The sequence below is a fragment of the Desmodus rotundus genome, chromosome 10 (genome assembly GCF_022682495.2).
Source record: "Desmodus rotundus isolate HL8 chromosome 10, HLdesRot8A.1, whole genome shotgun sequence".
In the NCBI taxonomy this organism is placed as follows: Eukaryota; Metazoa; Chordata; class Mammalia; order Chiroptera; family Phyllostomidae; genus Desmodus; species Desmodus rotundus.
This window is the reverse complement of record NC_071396.1, coordinates 65,191,330-65,205,558: the sequence shown is the minus strand read 5'-3', so window position 1 is coordinate 65,205,558 and position 14,229 is coordinate 65,191,330. Positions and strand designations below refer to the sequence as shown.

The following is a 14,229-nucleotide window of genomic DNA, read 5'->3' as shown; positions in this document are numbered from 1 at the left end:
TTGCCAGACAATAATGGACTTTGCCAACTTTAGTGCATATTCTTCCCCAAACACATTTGCCCTCACAAACACACACAGAGTTTCACTCCATCCTTACTATAACCCTTTTTAATTGCCAATATTTGCCCAAATAGGAGAGGCCATGACAGCTTTATCCATAGGTACAATGGAGAGAAGTTTGTTTTGTTTTTGTAACTGCTCTTTGAATATTCTTTCAAGAACAGTAATTTCACTGAGCTCTGTTGTGTATTAACAACATGGGATAAATATATTAGTAACAGCCAAGGAAAAAGGAATTTCATTTTTTACAGATGTGGTTCAATTTAATGCCAGTAAGAGCATGGCTTCTTTTCAATATAGGTCAACAAACTTCTTCAACAAATTAGTCCCTTCATGCTGTCAGACACTCTGATATAACCCTGAAGGCACAGGAGCAAACAATGGAGATGCAGTTATGGAACTTACCATCATCAGTTTCATAGAAGATATAGCCAAATAATATATAAATAAAATACAGTTTCAGTGTTCTGTTTCTTGATCTAGTATTGGCTATACAGGTATGTTCAATTAATTGTACACTTACCTCTGTGTGTGTATATATATATACACATCTATATGCACCTATATCTTCATCAAAAAGCTAAAAACACTTTGCAAATCTAATGACTAAATGTAGCAAATTATTGAATACCAGGGAAACAGATATTTTTCTAGGTCTCAAGATAATTCTGCTAAAACCTGCCATGGGGTAGGGCATGCTGAACACACATAGAAAAGAGAAAATGCATAAGATGGAGAGCTTTATGTGCAGCTAAAATCACCATCTATTGTATTGGTGAATATAGAAAAAACAAAAAGGCAAGGATTCTCTAAATAATGTTTTGGGGTGTTTCAGAGTTTCTAGTCAATTGAATGAACTAGAAGGAGTGTGTCTGAAAGCAAGGCCTTCTGGACTGCCTGAAATACAGAGTATGAGATGGGTGTCTGATGCTGGGCAGAGCTCTGCTCACCAAGATGAGGGGTTGGGGTGCTAACCTTTAACAGAGAGACAGTCATGTATTTCTCCAGTGGATTGGGTTTATTTGGGAACAACAAAGAATTGCAATTTTGGACACATGGTCTAATGGAGAACCACACCCAAGTCCCAAGAAACAAAGGAAAAGCAGCTCTTTTGTATTGGAGAAGAGGAGGTTGGAAGAGTATTGCAGACGAGTTCTTGCTGTTCAGCTTCACAGTCAACATAGGCTGTGAGAACTCCATTTCTGGCCTCTAAACTTTATTTATTTTTTATTGTTGACACTATTAAAGATGTCTCCCCATTTCCTCCCACCCCGTTGCCCTTCTCCACCCAGCCCCCACAGCCCTCATCACACTGTTGTCCATGTCCACAGGTTATGCATATGCATTATTTGGCTAATCTCTTCACTTTCTTTTATCTCGTTTCCCCCACCCCACTCCATTCTGAGATCTATCAGTCTGTTTTATGTATCTATGCCTCTGGATCTATTTTGTTCATCAGTTTATTGTGTTCACTTGATTCCACATATGAGTGAGACAATAAGGTATTTGTCTTTCTCTGAGTGGCTTATTTCATTTAGCATAATTCATAGTAATGAAAAGCAAGGACCAACTTCATTTTAACTGAGGTTACTATTTGTTAAATTTTACTGGGAGCATCTTATTTGGCATAGAATCTGTCCTGGACAGATGATGAGGTGAGTCCAATCAAAGCATCAGGACTCCGGCCATGGTTCCAGAAAAGATCAGAGCCCTGGGACTCAGGCAAAGGCAAGAATGGAGTGGTGAGAAGTTCTTGGTGGCTGGTGAAATGGGCACTGCCCTGTTGTTTGCAGGACTTCTATACTATTTATGACAGGATCTCAACTAGAGATTTCAGGGTGAGGAGGAGTGTCTCATTTCCAAGGACCAGTGACAAAAAAGAATGAAGGGGGTTACCAAGGTCACAGTCTTAGGGCTGAAGAAGTGGGAGAGGAGAATGGAGGCAAAGCAAACAGGCAGATTATGGAGTGAAGGCTAACCCAAAATTAAACTCTGGGAATTTGAGACTTCTGCATCCAGCTAAGAGCAGCAGGGCTGGGATTTATATTCCTACCAAAACAAACAAACAAACAAACAAACAAACCCAAAACCTAAAACACTGAGCAAAACATTTGAAATGACAGTTTTCAGACATTACCCAAGAGGCAGCACTGAGAGTGAGTGATTCAATACACAAATAGATCATGGCCAGACTACATATAAAATTGAACTCTGACCCACAACCTGCAGCCACCAACTTACTATCTTCAGTAACCAGACCAGGAAGTGAGACCTCTATCTCTAGCAACCTGTCCAGAAAGCCAAACAATAACCTCTGTAACAATCAGCCCCAAATAGAAAAGACTTGGAAAATAATTGACAGCTTCCCTGACTTTTGCCCTCACCTCCAACTTAAATCCAACCAGAGCCAAATTGTGTACCCCTACTTAACCAGACAGGATGACTCAAGTCTGATTAGCCTGTCTACAGCTTCTCCACACCAACAGCCTCCAAGCACAGAATTTGCCTGTTCTCCTTTGGGTGGTCTTTCTTCCTTTCCACATAGGGGAATGATGTGGTCAGTCCCATGACTACCTCAGCTCACTGCCTGTGGGAGTTTTCAGGCCACAGCATGGGGAGGGCACTGGAGTGGAACAGAAAGAGTGAGAGTCTGGAGAGGACAGACTGGCTGGAGTTGATGAAGCAAAATCTTGGAGAGTAGAGAGCTACACAGAGAGAAGAATCAGGGTGTAGAATCAGCCATTCAGCACTGTGGGCAACTGGAGCTGAGAGCCCTGGGGAAATTTGAAAGGCTGTGTAGTGCATACCTCAGTTACCTGGCCAGAGAGTGAGGAATCTGAAGAATTTATCTTCTCTCTTCCCATCCACCAGGGACTGAAGGTCTTTCTTACACATCAGCTCTCCAGTATTTCTGACTTGCTCTCCTCCCAGGGTAGAAAAAAGCCTAGAGAGAGTCACAGCTGGGATATGGATAAGGCACTGATAATGACTGAATTATCCTTCCATTCTTAATTTGCTAAGAGTTACTTTTTTCATAAACTGGCAGTGAATGTTATCAAATGTCTCTTATACATCTATTGATATGATCATGCTTTCTTTCCACTTTTATTCTATTGATGTAGTGAATTATATTGATTCATTTTTCAAAGGTTAAACCAACCCTGTTTCCTAGAATAAATCCAACTTGTTTTTCATAGATTATCATTTTTATATATTGCTGATACTCACTATATACTTCAAAATATACTATCCATCATGGAGTATATATAATTTAAAGTATTTGCTAACATTTTATGCAGGGCTTTTGCATCTTTGCTTATGAGGGAAACTGACCTGAATTTTTTTTTCTTTCAATTATTTTTTGGGGGGTCAGATTTTGTTATTAGTTAATATGGACTTATAAAATGAGCTAGGAAGTAGGCCAGTAATTTTCTATTCTTTTGGAATAGCTTATATAAAAATGGTAAGAAGAATCTGCCAGTAAAGCCTTCTGGTTCTGGAGATTTAGGGAATGTGTTTAATTACAAATTTGAGTTCTTTCCTAAAAATAGTACTATTCTGTTTTTCTACTTCTTTTAGATTCTGCTTTTGGCAAGTTGTATTTATCTAAATTGAAAAATATGTGTGGAGTAAAGGTTGGCAAAATATCAAAGATAACTGAATTTAATTATTATTACAGATGTCTGAGTGATATGTTGATGGACTAGTAATCTTTGGGAGAGTAAAATAATAAAGACCTATGTATTTAATAAACTATTATATATTTATTTCATGAAATTTATTTTCTTGGCTTTCTTTCAATGAAATCACTACTTATGCCTCCATAATTACAAATTTACATAATTTGTGTTCTGTTGTCCCTAATGCCAAATGCAGCAAACTTTCTTGAGTCATTGTAGTTATAGCATTGACTATAATTAGTTTCAATTGGGAGAAACTATTCTGCCAAGAGTATACCAACTGGAATGTCAATAAAAATGTTAAAGAAATGACTTCTGGCCAAGATGGAGGCTTAGTGAGACACTCTGTGCCTCCTCACACAACCAAAAGAAGGTCAACAATAATTTAAAAACAAAAACAACGAGAACTGACAGAAAATTGAACTGTATGGAAGTCCAACAACCAAGGAGTTAAAGGAGAAACATTCATCCAGACTGGAAGGAGGAGACAGAGAGCCGGGCAGAGAGGACTCATGGCGAGGCGGTGGCTGGTGGACCCAGCGAGGTGATGGATTGTGGAATGGGGTGGGCAAAGCTGCAGCTGGCCAGTGAGGCAGCAGCTGGTGGACCGGGTGACAGACTGCACAACCCAGAGTTCCAGTGTGGAGAAATAAAGCCTCAAACCACTGATTGAAAACACCTGTGGGGATTGAGGCAGCAGCAGGAGAAACAACCAGCCTCACAGGAGAGTTTGTTGGAGAGACCAACAGGGTCCTAGAATGTACACAAACCCACCCACTCGGGAAGCAGCACCAGAGAACCCAATTTGATTGTGGGTAGCAGAGAAAGCGACTGAAAGCCAGCAGGAAGCAGAGCAATCACCATTGTTCCCTATCAGTCCCCTCCCCCCAACCCCCACAGCATCACAGCACAGCCACCAGCTTTACCCTGCCCTGGTGAATACCTAAGGCTCCACCCCTTACTACATAACAGGCATGCGAAGACAAAAAAAAATGGCCCAAATGAACAAACAGATCAAAGATCCAGAAAAAGTACAACTAAGCAACGAAGAGATAGCCAACCTATCAGATGAACAGTTCAAAACACTGGTAATGAGGATGCTCACAGAATTGGTTGAATATGGTTACAAATTAGAAGAAAAAATGAAGGCTATGCTAAGTGAAATAAAGGAAAGTGTACAGAGAACCAATAGTGATGGGAAGGAAACTAAGACTCAAATCAATGGTGTGGGCCAGGAGGAAGAAAGAAACATCTAACCAGAAAAGAATAAAAAAACAAGAATTCAAAAAAATAAGGAGAGGCTTACGAACATCCAGGACATCTTTAAATGTTCCAACATCCGAATTATAGGGGTACCAGAAGGAGAAGAGGAAGAGCAAGGAATTGAAAACTTATTTGAAAACATAATGAAGGAGAACTTCCCCAATCTAGCAAAGGAAATAGACTTCCAGGAAGTCCAGGAAGCTCAGAGAGTCCCAAAGAAGTTGGGCCCAAGGAGGAACACACCAAGGCACATCATAATTACATTACCCAAGATGAAAGATAAGGAAAGAATCTTACAAGCAGCAAGAGAAAAGGACACAGTTACCTACAAAGGAGTTCCCATAAGACTGTCAGCTGATTTCTCCAAAGAGACCTTGCAGGCAAGAAGGGGCTGGAAAGAAGTATTCAAAGTAATGAAAGGCAAGGACCTACATCCAAGATGATTCTATCCAGCAAAGCTTTCTTTTAGAATGGAAGTGCAGATAAAGTTCTTCCCAGATAAGGTCAAGTTACAGGAGTTCATCATCACCAAGCCCTTATTATATGAAATGTTAAAGGGATTTATCTAAGAAAAAGAAGATAAAGAATAAGAACAGTAAAAATGACAGCAAACTCACAGTTATTAACAACCATACCTAAAACAAAAACAAAAGCAAACTAAGTAAACAACTAGAACAGGAACAGAGCCACAGAAATGGAGATCACATGGAGGGTTATCAACGGGGGAGTGGGAGGGGGAGAGGGGGTGGGGAAAGTACAGAGAATAAGTAGCATAAATGGTAGGTGGAAAATAGACAGGGGGAGGGTAAGAATAGTGTAGGAAATGTAGAAGCCAAAGAATTTATATGTATGACCCATGAACATGAACTATAGCGGGGAAATGTGGGAGGGAGGGGGTGTGCAGGATGGAGTGGAGTGAAGGGGGGAAATGAGACAACTGTAACGGCATAATCAATAAATATATTTTAAAAAATAGAAAAAAAATGTTAAAGAAATTTTTACATTCAGCAACAAACCATAAAATTGACATATCGAATGCTTACATACATCATAATGGCTTGGGATAAATTGTCTTTATGACAGAAAATCTTCTGAAATATTACATTATATAAATGACTATTATTTATATTGTGATTTTCACCATGCATATGTACATATTATTTCAGTTCTTCTTCCAAATTTTAAAATTTTGGGTTATTATGAAGAAAGTTGAAAATAACAGCTATATGTCCCTATTGATTTAAATGTCTTTAATATTATACTGCAGCTTGATATTTAATAGACAGAAGATAGTCTCTATAGAAATTGGCTTGGGGATTTTTTTGTATCTGAATCTTTTCCTTTTCAGTTATGTGAACATTTTCATTCAAAAAATTCTCTTATGAGGCAACAGCCTGCAACATTGTTACTTTTGGAACCAGTGGCTGCGTTCTGCGGTCACCATTTGTGGTGGGTGCACGATGTCTGTGGGTCTGGCCTGGTGCAGCAGCTCTCCTGGGAGCAAGACTGATGCGTGACACCGAAATCCTGGCCAAGCTCTTCTCATTTGGCATCTATAGCATTTTATACCAGTGTGGCATTCATCCATCTGAAAACTTTACTCAAGTGCAGAAATATGGACTCATCTTGCTTATAACTACTGATTCTGAGCTCATGAAATACCTAAATAAATGCAGGGGAACAAATAAAAATTGGTTATACAAGTGTTCAGCACAGAAACTGATGGTAGTCATCTCAAATACTGAAAGTAGTGAGGTTCTTGAAAGATGACTGTTTGATATTAAGTGTGACAAGACTGCCAAAGATGACAGTAGACCCAGAGAAAAGTCTCAGAAAGCTGTCCAAGTTGAAATCTGTTTAGTGAGAAGACACATCACAGCCACAGTGACATTTCAACCACTGTTGGAAGTTTCTTGTTTATTTCATCTGCTGATGTGTACAAAGACTTGGTTGCACCTGAAAAGTAGGAAGAGTCAGGACCACAGTTCATTACCAATTCTGAGCAAGTCTGCCTGTGTACCTTCACTACTACAATCCACAAAGTAAGTAGCATGGTGTCCTACAAAATCCCTGTTCATACTGAAGATGAGACAAAAACAATAATGAAATTCTTAAATGTGTATTTTATGAAGCCAAGTCAAGTATAATTCCTGTTTTATTTCTTTGGTTAATTTTTAGGAGGGGAAAACTTAACATCATACTTTACCGAACTGTGTATAATTGTTCCATTTTTTGGTACCTGTTTGACTTTCCATAGAGTTGACATAATTTATTGCATCCTGGTGAAAAGGGAACCAGCAGATTACAACAGCACTGTTATGTCAATACCTTTGAAGGTGGTAACTGTAGATGGAAAAACTTTTCTGTAAACTTAAATGTCTTTCTAAATCAGACCTTTTAGTCAAGTAGCTTGACACAGAATATAGGTAAATATGAGATGGCAAAAGAAGTCTGATTATTCATATGCTCTAGTTAGGTCCTAAAGTAACTGGTGATCCACAGTAACAAGATATAGATATTAGGTTCTTTTGTCATTTATTTTGTTTATATAGTCTCCATATTGAAAAATATCCAATTATTTATTTTAATTTATATAACTTATACCTACAAAGTTATTGCTAGGTTTATGGTACTGTTTAAATTGTGGTGAGACAGAACTCTTAAAAAATTATTTTGTATTTTATAAAATCAAGCTTTAAATGATAATAAATAAAATTAAATGTGTATGTTTTTTTAAAAAATGATCTTACAGTTTGTTGGAATGCTAATCTTGTTGCAACTTCCATATGTAATTTCTTTTCCCCCTAACATTTTATCATGAATATATGTAGAGAGAAAAAATACTTGAAAACTTTCAGTAGAAACCTATATACTCACAACCTAATCTCTATCTTTAACATTTTACTATTGTTGTTTGTACACACATCTATTCACTTACATTGTCATACATCCATAATTTATCTTATTTTTGATGTATTATAAATTACATATCTAAACAATTCCACCAAATACTTTCTCACATTTCATTTCCTTTGATTTTAAGAACATATTTTCTCCAATGTGTTCTTAAAATCAAAGAAAATTACATGTGAATAGCACAATTTAAAATTAGTTCATTTTATCCAAAGACCACAATGAGCTTTTTATCTGATAATATTATATTGTTTTTCTTAACTCTTCCAGTATATGTTGTATTTTTTCTAAGTTAATTCTATTTTTTAAAGCATTTCATTGGCATTCCTGAAGTGGAATGTGTCTGAAAGTGGCTAGAAGGTCATCATTTGTGTTTCCTACACATGTTACTTTTGGACAGATGAAAAAAAAAATCCTGGATAATCATTAAACTGTTCTGGAGAATGTCATCTATGCCCACAAGATTGAGATCATGTCTCTTTGGTAACAAATTCACACTCACACCTTATATTGGCACAATAATCCTTTTGGATTTCTGGTCAAAATTCTGGTGATACCTTTTCTTTTACTGACCTGGGGTTCTGCAACCTCATAGGTACCCCTAGAAAGTCTTTTAAAGCAGTGCTTAATATTAAAACTTAGTTTTTGACTTCCGGCCAAGATGGAGGTGTAGGTAGAGACACCACATGTCCTCACACAACCAAGAGGAGGACAACAACAAATTTAAAAACAAAAAACAACCAGAACTGACAGAAAATCAAACTGTATGGAAGTCAGACAACCAAGGAGAAACATTCATCCAGACTGGTAGGAGGGGTGGAGATGGGCAGGTGGGCAGAGAGGACTCGTGCCAAGGCAGTGGCTGGAGGACCTGTTGAGGTGGTGGATTTTGGACTGGTCGGTCCCACATTCGTGAGCAGATAAACAGGGAGGAACAACTGGGGAGTGGGACAGACAGTGCAACCCAGAGTTTCAGTGCAGGGGAATAAAGCCTCAAACCTCTTATTGAAAACACCTGTGGGAGTTGAGTCAGCAGTGGGAGAAACTCCCAGGCTCACAGGAGAGCTCATTGGAGAGATCAACAGGGTCCCAGAATGTACACAAGCCCACCCACTGGGAAGCAGCACCAGAAGGGCCCAATTTGATTGTGAGTAGTGGGGGAGGTGACTGAAAGCTGGCAGAGAATGGAGCAAGTGGCACTGTTCCCTCTCAGACCCATCCACCACATACAGCATCACAACACAGCAACATGGGTGCCCTGACCTGGTGAACATGAAAGGCTCTGCCCCTTACTATGTAACAGGCATGCCGAGAAAAAAAAAAAAGAAAAGAAAGAAAAAGAAAAAATATAGCCCAAATGAACAAACAGATCAAAGCTCAAGAAAAAAATACAACTAAACAATGAAGAGATAGCCAACCTATCAGATGCACAGTTCAAAACACTGGTAATCAGGATGCTCACAGAATTGGTTGAATATGGTCACAAATTAGATGAAAAAACGAAGGCTATGCTAAGTGAAATAAAAGAAAATGTACAGGGAACCAATAGTGATGGGAAGGAAACTAAGACTCAAATCCATGGCGTGGGCCAGGAGGAAGAAAGAAACATTGAACCAGAACAGAATGAAGAAACAAGAATTCAAATAAATGAGGAGAGGCTTAGGAACCTCTAGGACATCTTTAAATGTTCCAACACCCAAACTATAGGGGTACCAGAAGGAGAAGAACAACAGCAAGAAATTGAAAGCTTATTTGAACAAATAATGAAGGAGAACTTCCCTAATCTGGCAAAGGAAATAGACTTCCAGGAAGTCCAGGAAGCTCAGAGTCCCAAAGAAGCTGGACCCAAGGAAGCACACACCAAGGCATATCATAATTACATTACCCAAGATTAAAGATAAGGAGAGAATCTTAAAAGCAACAAGAGAAAAGGACACAGTTACCTACAAAGGAGTTCCCATAAGACTGTCAGCTGATTTCTCCAAAGAGACCTTGCAGGCAAGAAGGGGCTGGAAAGAAGTATTCCAAGTCATGAAAGGCAAGGACCTACATCCAAGATGACTCTATCCAGCAAAGCTTTTTTTTTTAGAATGGAAGTGCAGATAAAGTTCTTCCCAGATAAGGTCAAGTTACAGGAGTTCATCATCACCAATTCATTATTATATGAAATGTTAAAGGGATTTATCTAAGAAAAAGATGACCAAAAATATGAACCATAAAATGACAACAAACTCACAGTTATTAACAACCACACTGGAAACAAAAATAAAAACAAAAGCAAACTAAGGAAACAACCAGAACAGGAACAGAGTCCCAGAAATGGAGACCACAAGGAGGGTTATCAGTGGGGGAGTGGGAGGGGGAGAGAGGGGGAAAAGTTACAGAGAATAAGTAGCATAAATGGTAGGTGGAAAATAGACAGGGAGAGGTTAAGAATAGTATTGGAAATGTAGAAGCCAAAGAACCTATATGTATGGCCCATGGACATAAACTAAAGCAAATGTGGGTGGGAGGGAGTGTGCAGGGTGGAGGGGAATAAAGGGGGGAAATGGCACAACTGTAATAGCATAATGAATATGTAATATTAAAATATTTAAAAAGTTATGTTTTAGTTCTTGATTTAAGTCAAACCCGTATTTCCTGTATTTTTATAAGTTATAAAGCCAGTGAGCGACTCACAAAACCCAGTTTTCTTGTTTTGTTTTTCTTCTTGTAGTCAACATTGGTCATAAATATTAGTTGTTTAACATGATGTTTTTCTGGTACAACCTAGTTGAAATGAGTAATACTTAATTTTTAAGCTGTTATGCATTTTTTCACTTTATCACTCCTTAAATTATTAATCTTATTTTGAATTCTCCATCCTAGAGATCAGTAATTTGTTTTTATCATTTTCCTTTCTTTCATTTTGCCATTCCAGAATTAAATTCTAAAATTATTTCTACTAAATCTGTAATTGTCCCATTGCATTCTGTAAATGTTGTGCTGTTAATGTCTTTAAAAGCAATGTTATTCTTGGTTAAATACTGAACACATTATTTTGTAAGAATAACATAACCAATGCTCTCTACTACTGTTTACCTGTCATTGTTGAATACTATCTCTTGAAATGACATTTCATGCTATTTTAATCAAGGATCTAAGTTTTTCAAGTTACAACTATAATGATTAAGCAAAAATTATCTTGGTTTGGTTTAAAAAACTTAAATAAATACATTTTAAAGTATATTTTATTGATTATGCTATTACAATTTTCCCAAGTTTTTCTCCTTTACCCCCCTCCACCCTGTATCCCCCAACCCTCCCGCATTCTTGCCCCCTTAGTTCATGTCCATGGGTTGTACATATAAGTTCTTTGAGTTCTCTGTTTCCTATACTATTTTTGACCTCTCCCCATCTATTTAATGCCTACCAATTCTTCTTCTTCTTCCCTGTACCTTTTCACTCTTATTCCTCCTTCCCCCTTCCCCATTGAAAACCTTCTGCGTTATATCCATTCCTCTGATTCTGTTCCTGTTCTAGTTGTTTGCTTAGTTTTTGTTTTCATTGTTTTTCTTTCTTCTATTTTTTTAGGTTCATTTGTTGATAGTTGTGAATTTGTTGTCATTTTACTGTTCATATTTTTGATCTTCCTTTTCTTAGATAAGTCCCTTTAACATTTCATATAATAAAGACTTGATGATGATGAACTCCTTTAACTTGACCTTATCTGGGAAGCACTTTATCTGCCTTTCCATTCTGAAAGAAAGCTTTGCTAGATAGAGCGATCTTGGATGTAGGTCCTTGCCTTTCATGACTTGGAATACTTCTTTCCAGCCCCTTCTTGCCTGCAAGGTCTCTTTGGAGAAATCAGCTGACAGTCTTATGGGAACTCATTTGTAGGTAACTGTCTCTATTTCTCTTGCTGCTTTTAAGATTCTTTCCCTATCTTTCATCTTGGCTAGTATAATTATGATGTGCCCTGGTGTGTGCTTCCTTGGGTCCAACTTCTTTGGGATTCTCTGGGCTTCCGGGACATCCTGGAAGTCTATTTCCTTTGACAGATTGGGGAAGTTCTCCTTCATTATTTGTTCAAATAAGTTTTCAATTTCTTGCTGTTGTTCTTCTCATTCTGGTATCCCTATAATTTGGTTGTTGGAATGTTTCAAGTTGTCAAAGAGGTTCAAAAGTTTCTCTTCATTCTTTTGAATTCTTGTTTCTTCATTTTGTTCTGGTTGGATGTTTATTTCTTCCTTTTGTTCCCAAGCGTTGATTTTTGTCCTGGTTTCCTTCCTGTCACTGTTAGTTGCCTGAATATTTTGCTTTATTTCATTTTGGGTATCTTTCATTTGTTCTTTCATTTTTTCACCAAGCTCAATCAGTTCTGTGAGAATTTTGATTTCCAGGGCTTTAAATTCTCCATCAGATAGATGGAGATCTCCTCGTCATTTAGCTCTTTTTCTGAGGTTTTACTCTGCTCTTTCATTTGGGCCATATTTCTTTGTCTTGGTGCACCTGATAAGTTGTAAGGGGGCAGGGTCTTAGGTATTCACTGGGGCAGGGCAACCCTCCTTGCTGTGCTCCGGTGCTGCGTGTGGGGGAGGGGCCAGAGAGGGTACAATGCAGTTCGCCTGCTTGTCTCTAGTGCACTTTCCTATGGTCTCTCGGGCTCCCGTTTGAGACTGGGAGTTTCTCCCACCATGGCAAGCGCTGTAGTCCACAGTCAACTCTGAGACTCAGTTTCTCCTTAAGTCAGCCCTGCTCGTGCAGCCTTCCCCCTTGCCTCAGGCAGCTCTGCCCACACAGTCCACAGCCTCGCTGTGGTTTCTCTCAGTCCACTGCCTTACTGGTTTGGTTGTTCTGTCTGACTGTTTAATTCCGTGATTGTTGGAGTTCCACTCAGTTTGATTTTCTGATTGTTTATTGATTTCAGATTGGTAGTTATCCTCCTTTTGGTTGTGTGAGGAAGCGAAGGGTTTCTACCTATGCCTCCATCTTGGCTAGAACTCTGAAAAAACCTTAATATATATGCTTTGTATATATAGTTATATTAGTTCATATTACTTACATATATAACATTTTATTAGTTTCAGTTGTACAGCATAAACATTCAATATCTGTATATATTGTGAGATTATCAAGACAATAAATCTAGCGAGCAAGTCACAATAGAAACATTTTTTTCTTGTGATGAGGACTTTTAAGATTTTTTCTCTTAGCAACTTTGAAAAATGAAATATAGTATTATTAATTATAGTCATAATGCTGTACATTATTACATCTCCATGACTTACTTAATTTATAGCTGGAAGTTTGTAACTTTTGACACTCTTCACCCATTTCATCTCTCTCCCTTCCCTTAGTTGCAAAACATTTTGACTATGGCAACAAAATGCTTTCTTTGAACTTAGCCTATAAAGACCATATTTTAATTCTTTATTTAAAAGACTTTGGTATAAAATGAAATCCTAAAATTTCTGCCATGTTCAACCAATGAAAGTTATAATAAATTTGAATGGATTTTATCTTGCTTTAAACATTCTCACACAGCCAGATGGATATAATGGCCATTTCCCACAGTCATCATTCAATAAATATGGTAAAGATCTTTAGGTTTCATCTTCCCATTGTAAATGTCAATTTTTATCTCATATGGACAGGTCAGAGTTGTAATTATTGCCAGAGTTGTAATTAAAGTTGTTAATTTTTTTATCATTTTCAAAATCAGTAAATAAATCTTCATTTAGCGAAGGTTATGAAGTTGAAGGGATTTCATGTGACCTTATCAGCTTGTGAATTGAATAAGAACATTTTTTCCTCATATTCAATGTTTTAATGGAAGATTAAATATTCATAAATAAAAATGTCCAATGTTTTATTCATATTTTATGAGTCATGTTCAACTGAAATTTGCTATATATGCTTCCTGTTTTTAAACATTTAAGCAAACCACTACTTTTTACTTTAAATATATTTTTCAATTAATATTGACATACAAATATTAGTTTCAGGTATACAACCCATTGATTAGACATCATGTAACTTACTAAGTGATCATCCTGATAAATCTTATACCCATCTGACACCATACATAGTCACAATATTATTGACTACATTCCTATTCTAAAACCACCAATTTGTACTTCTTACTCCTTTCACCTTTTTCACTCATCCTCGCAACCCTTCTCCCATCTGAAACCATCTGAATATTTTTGTTCTATAAGTCTGTTTCTATTCTGCTTGTTCATTTATTTTGTACCTTAGATTGTTGATAGGTATGTATATTGCCATTTTATTATTCATAATTTTTATCTGTTTTTTCTTCTTCTTAAAG

The 14,229-nt window shown here is 37.5% G+C and overlaps 1 pseudogene; it reads left to right on the top strand.

Annotated features, from left to right (window-relative positions):
• The first annotated feature begins 6,512 nt into the window (after positions 1–6,512).
• On the top strand, positions 6,513–7,150 carry LOC112322618 (mitotic spindle assembly checkpoint protein MAD2A pseudogene; annotated as a pseudogene).
• The last annotated feature ends 7,079 nt before the right edge of the window (positions 7,151–14,229 follow it).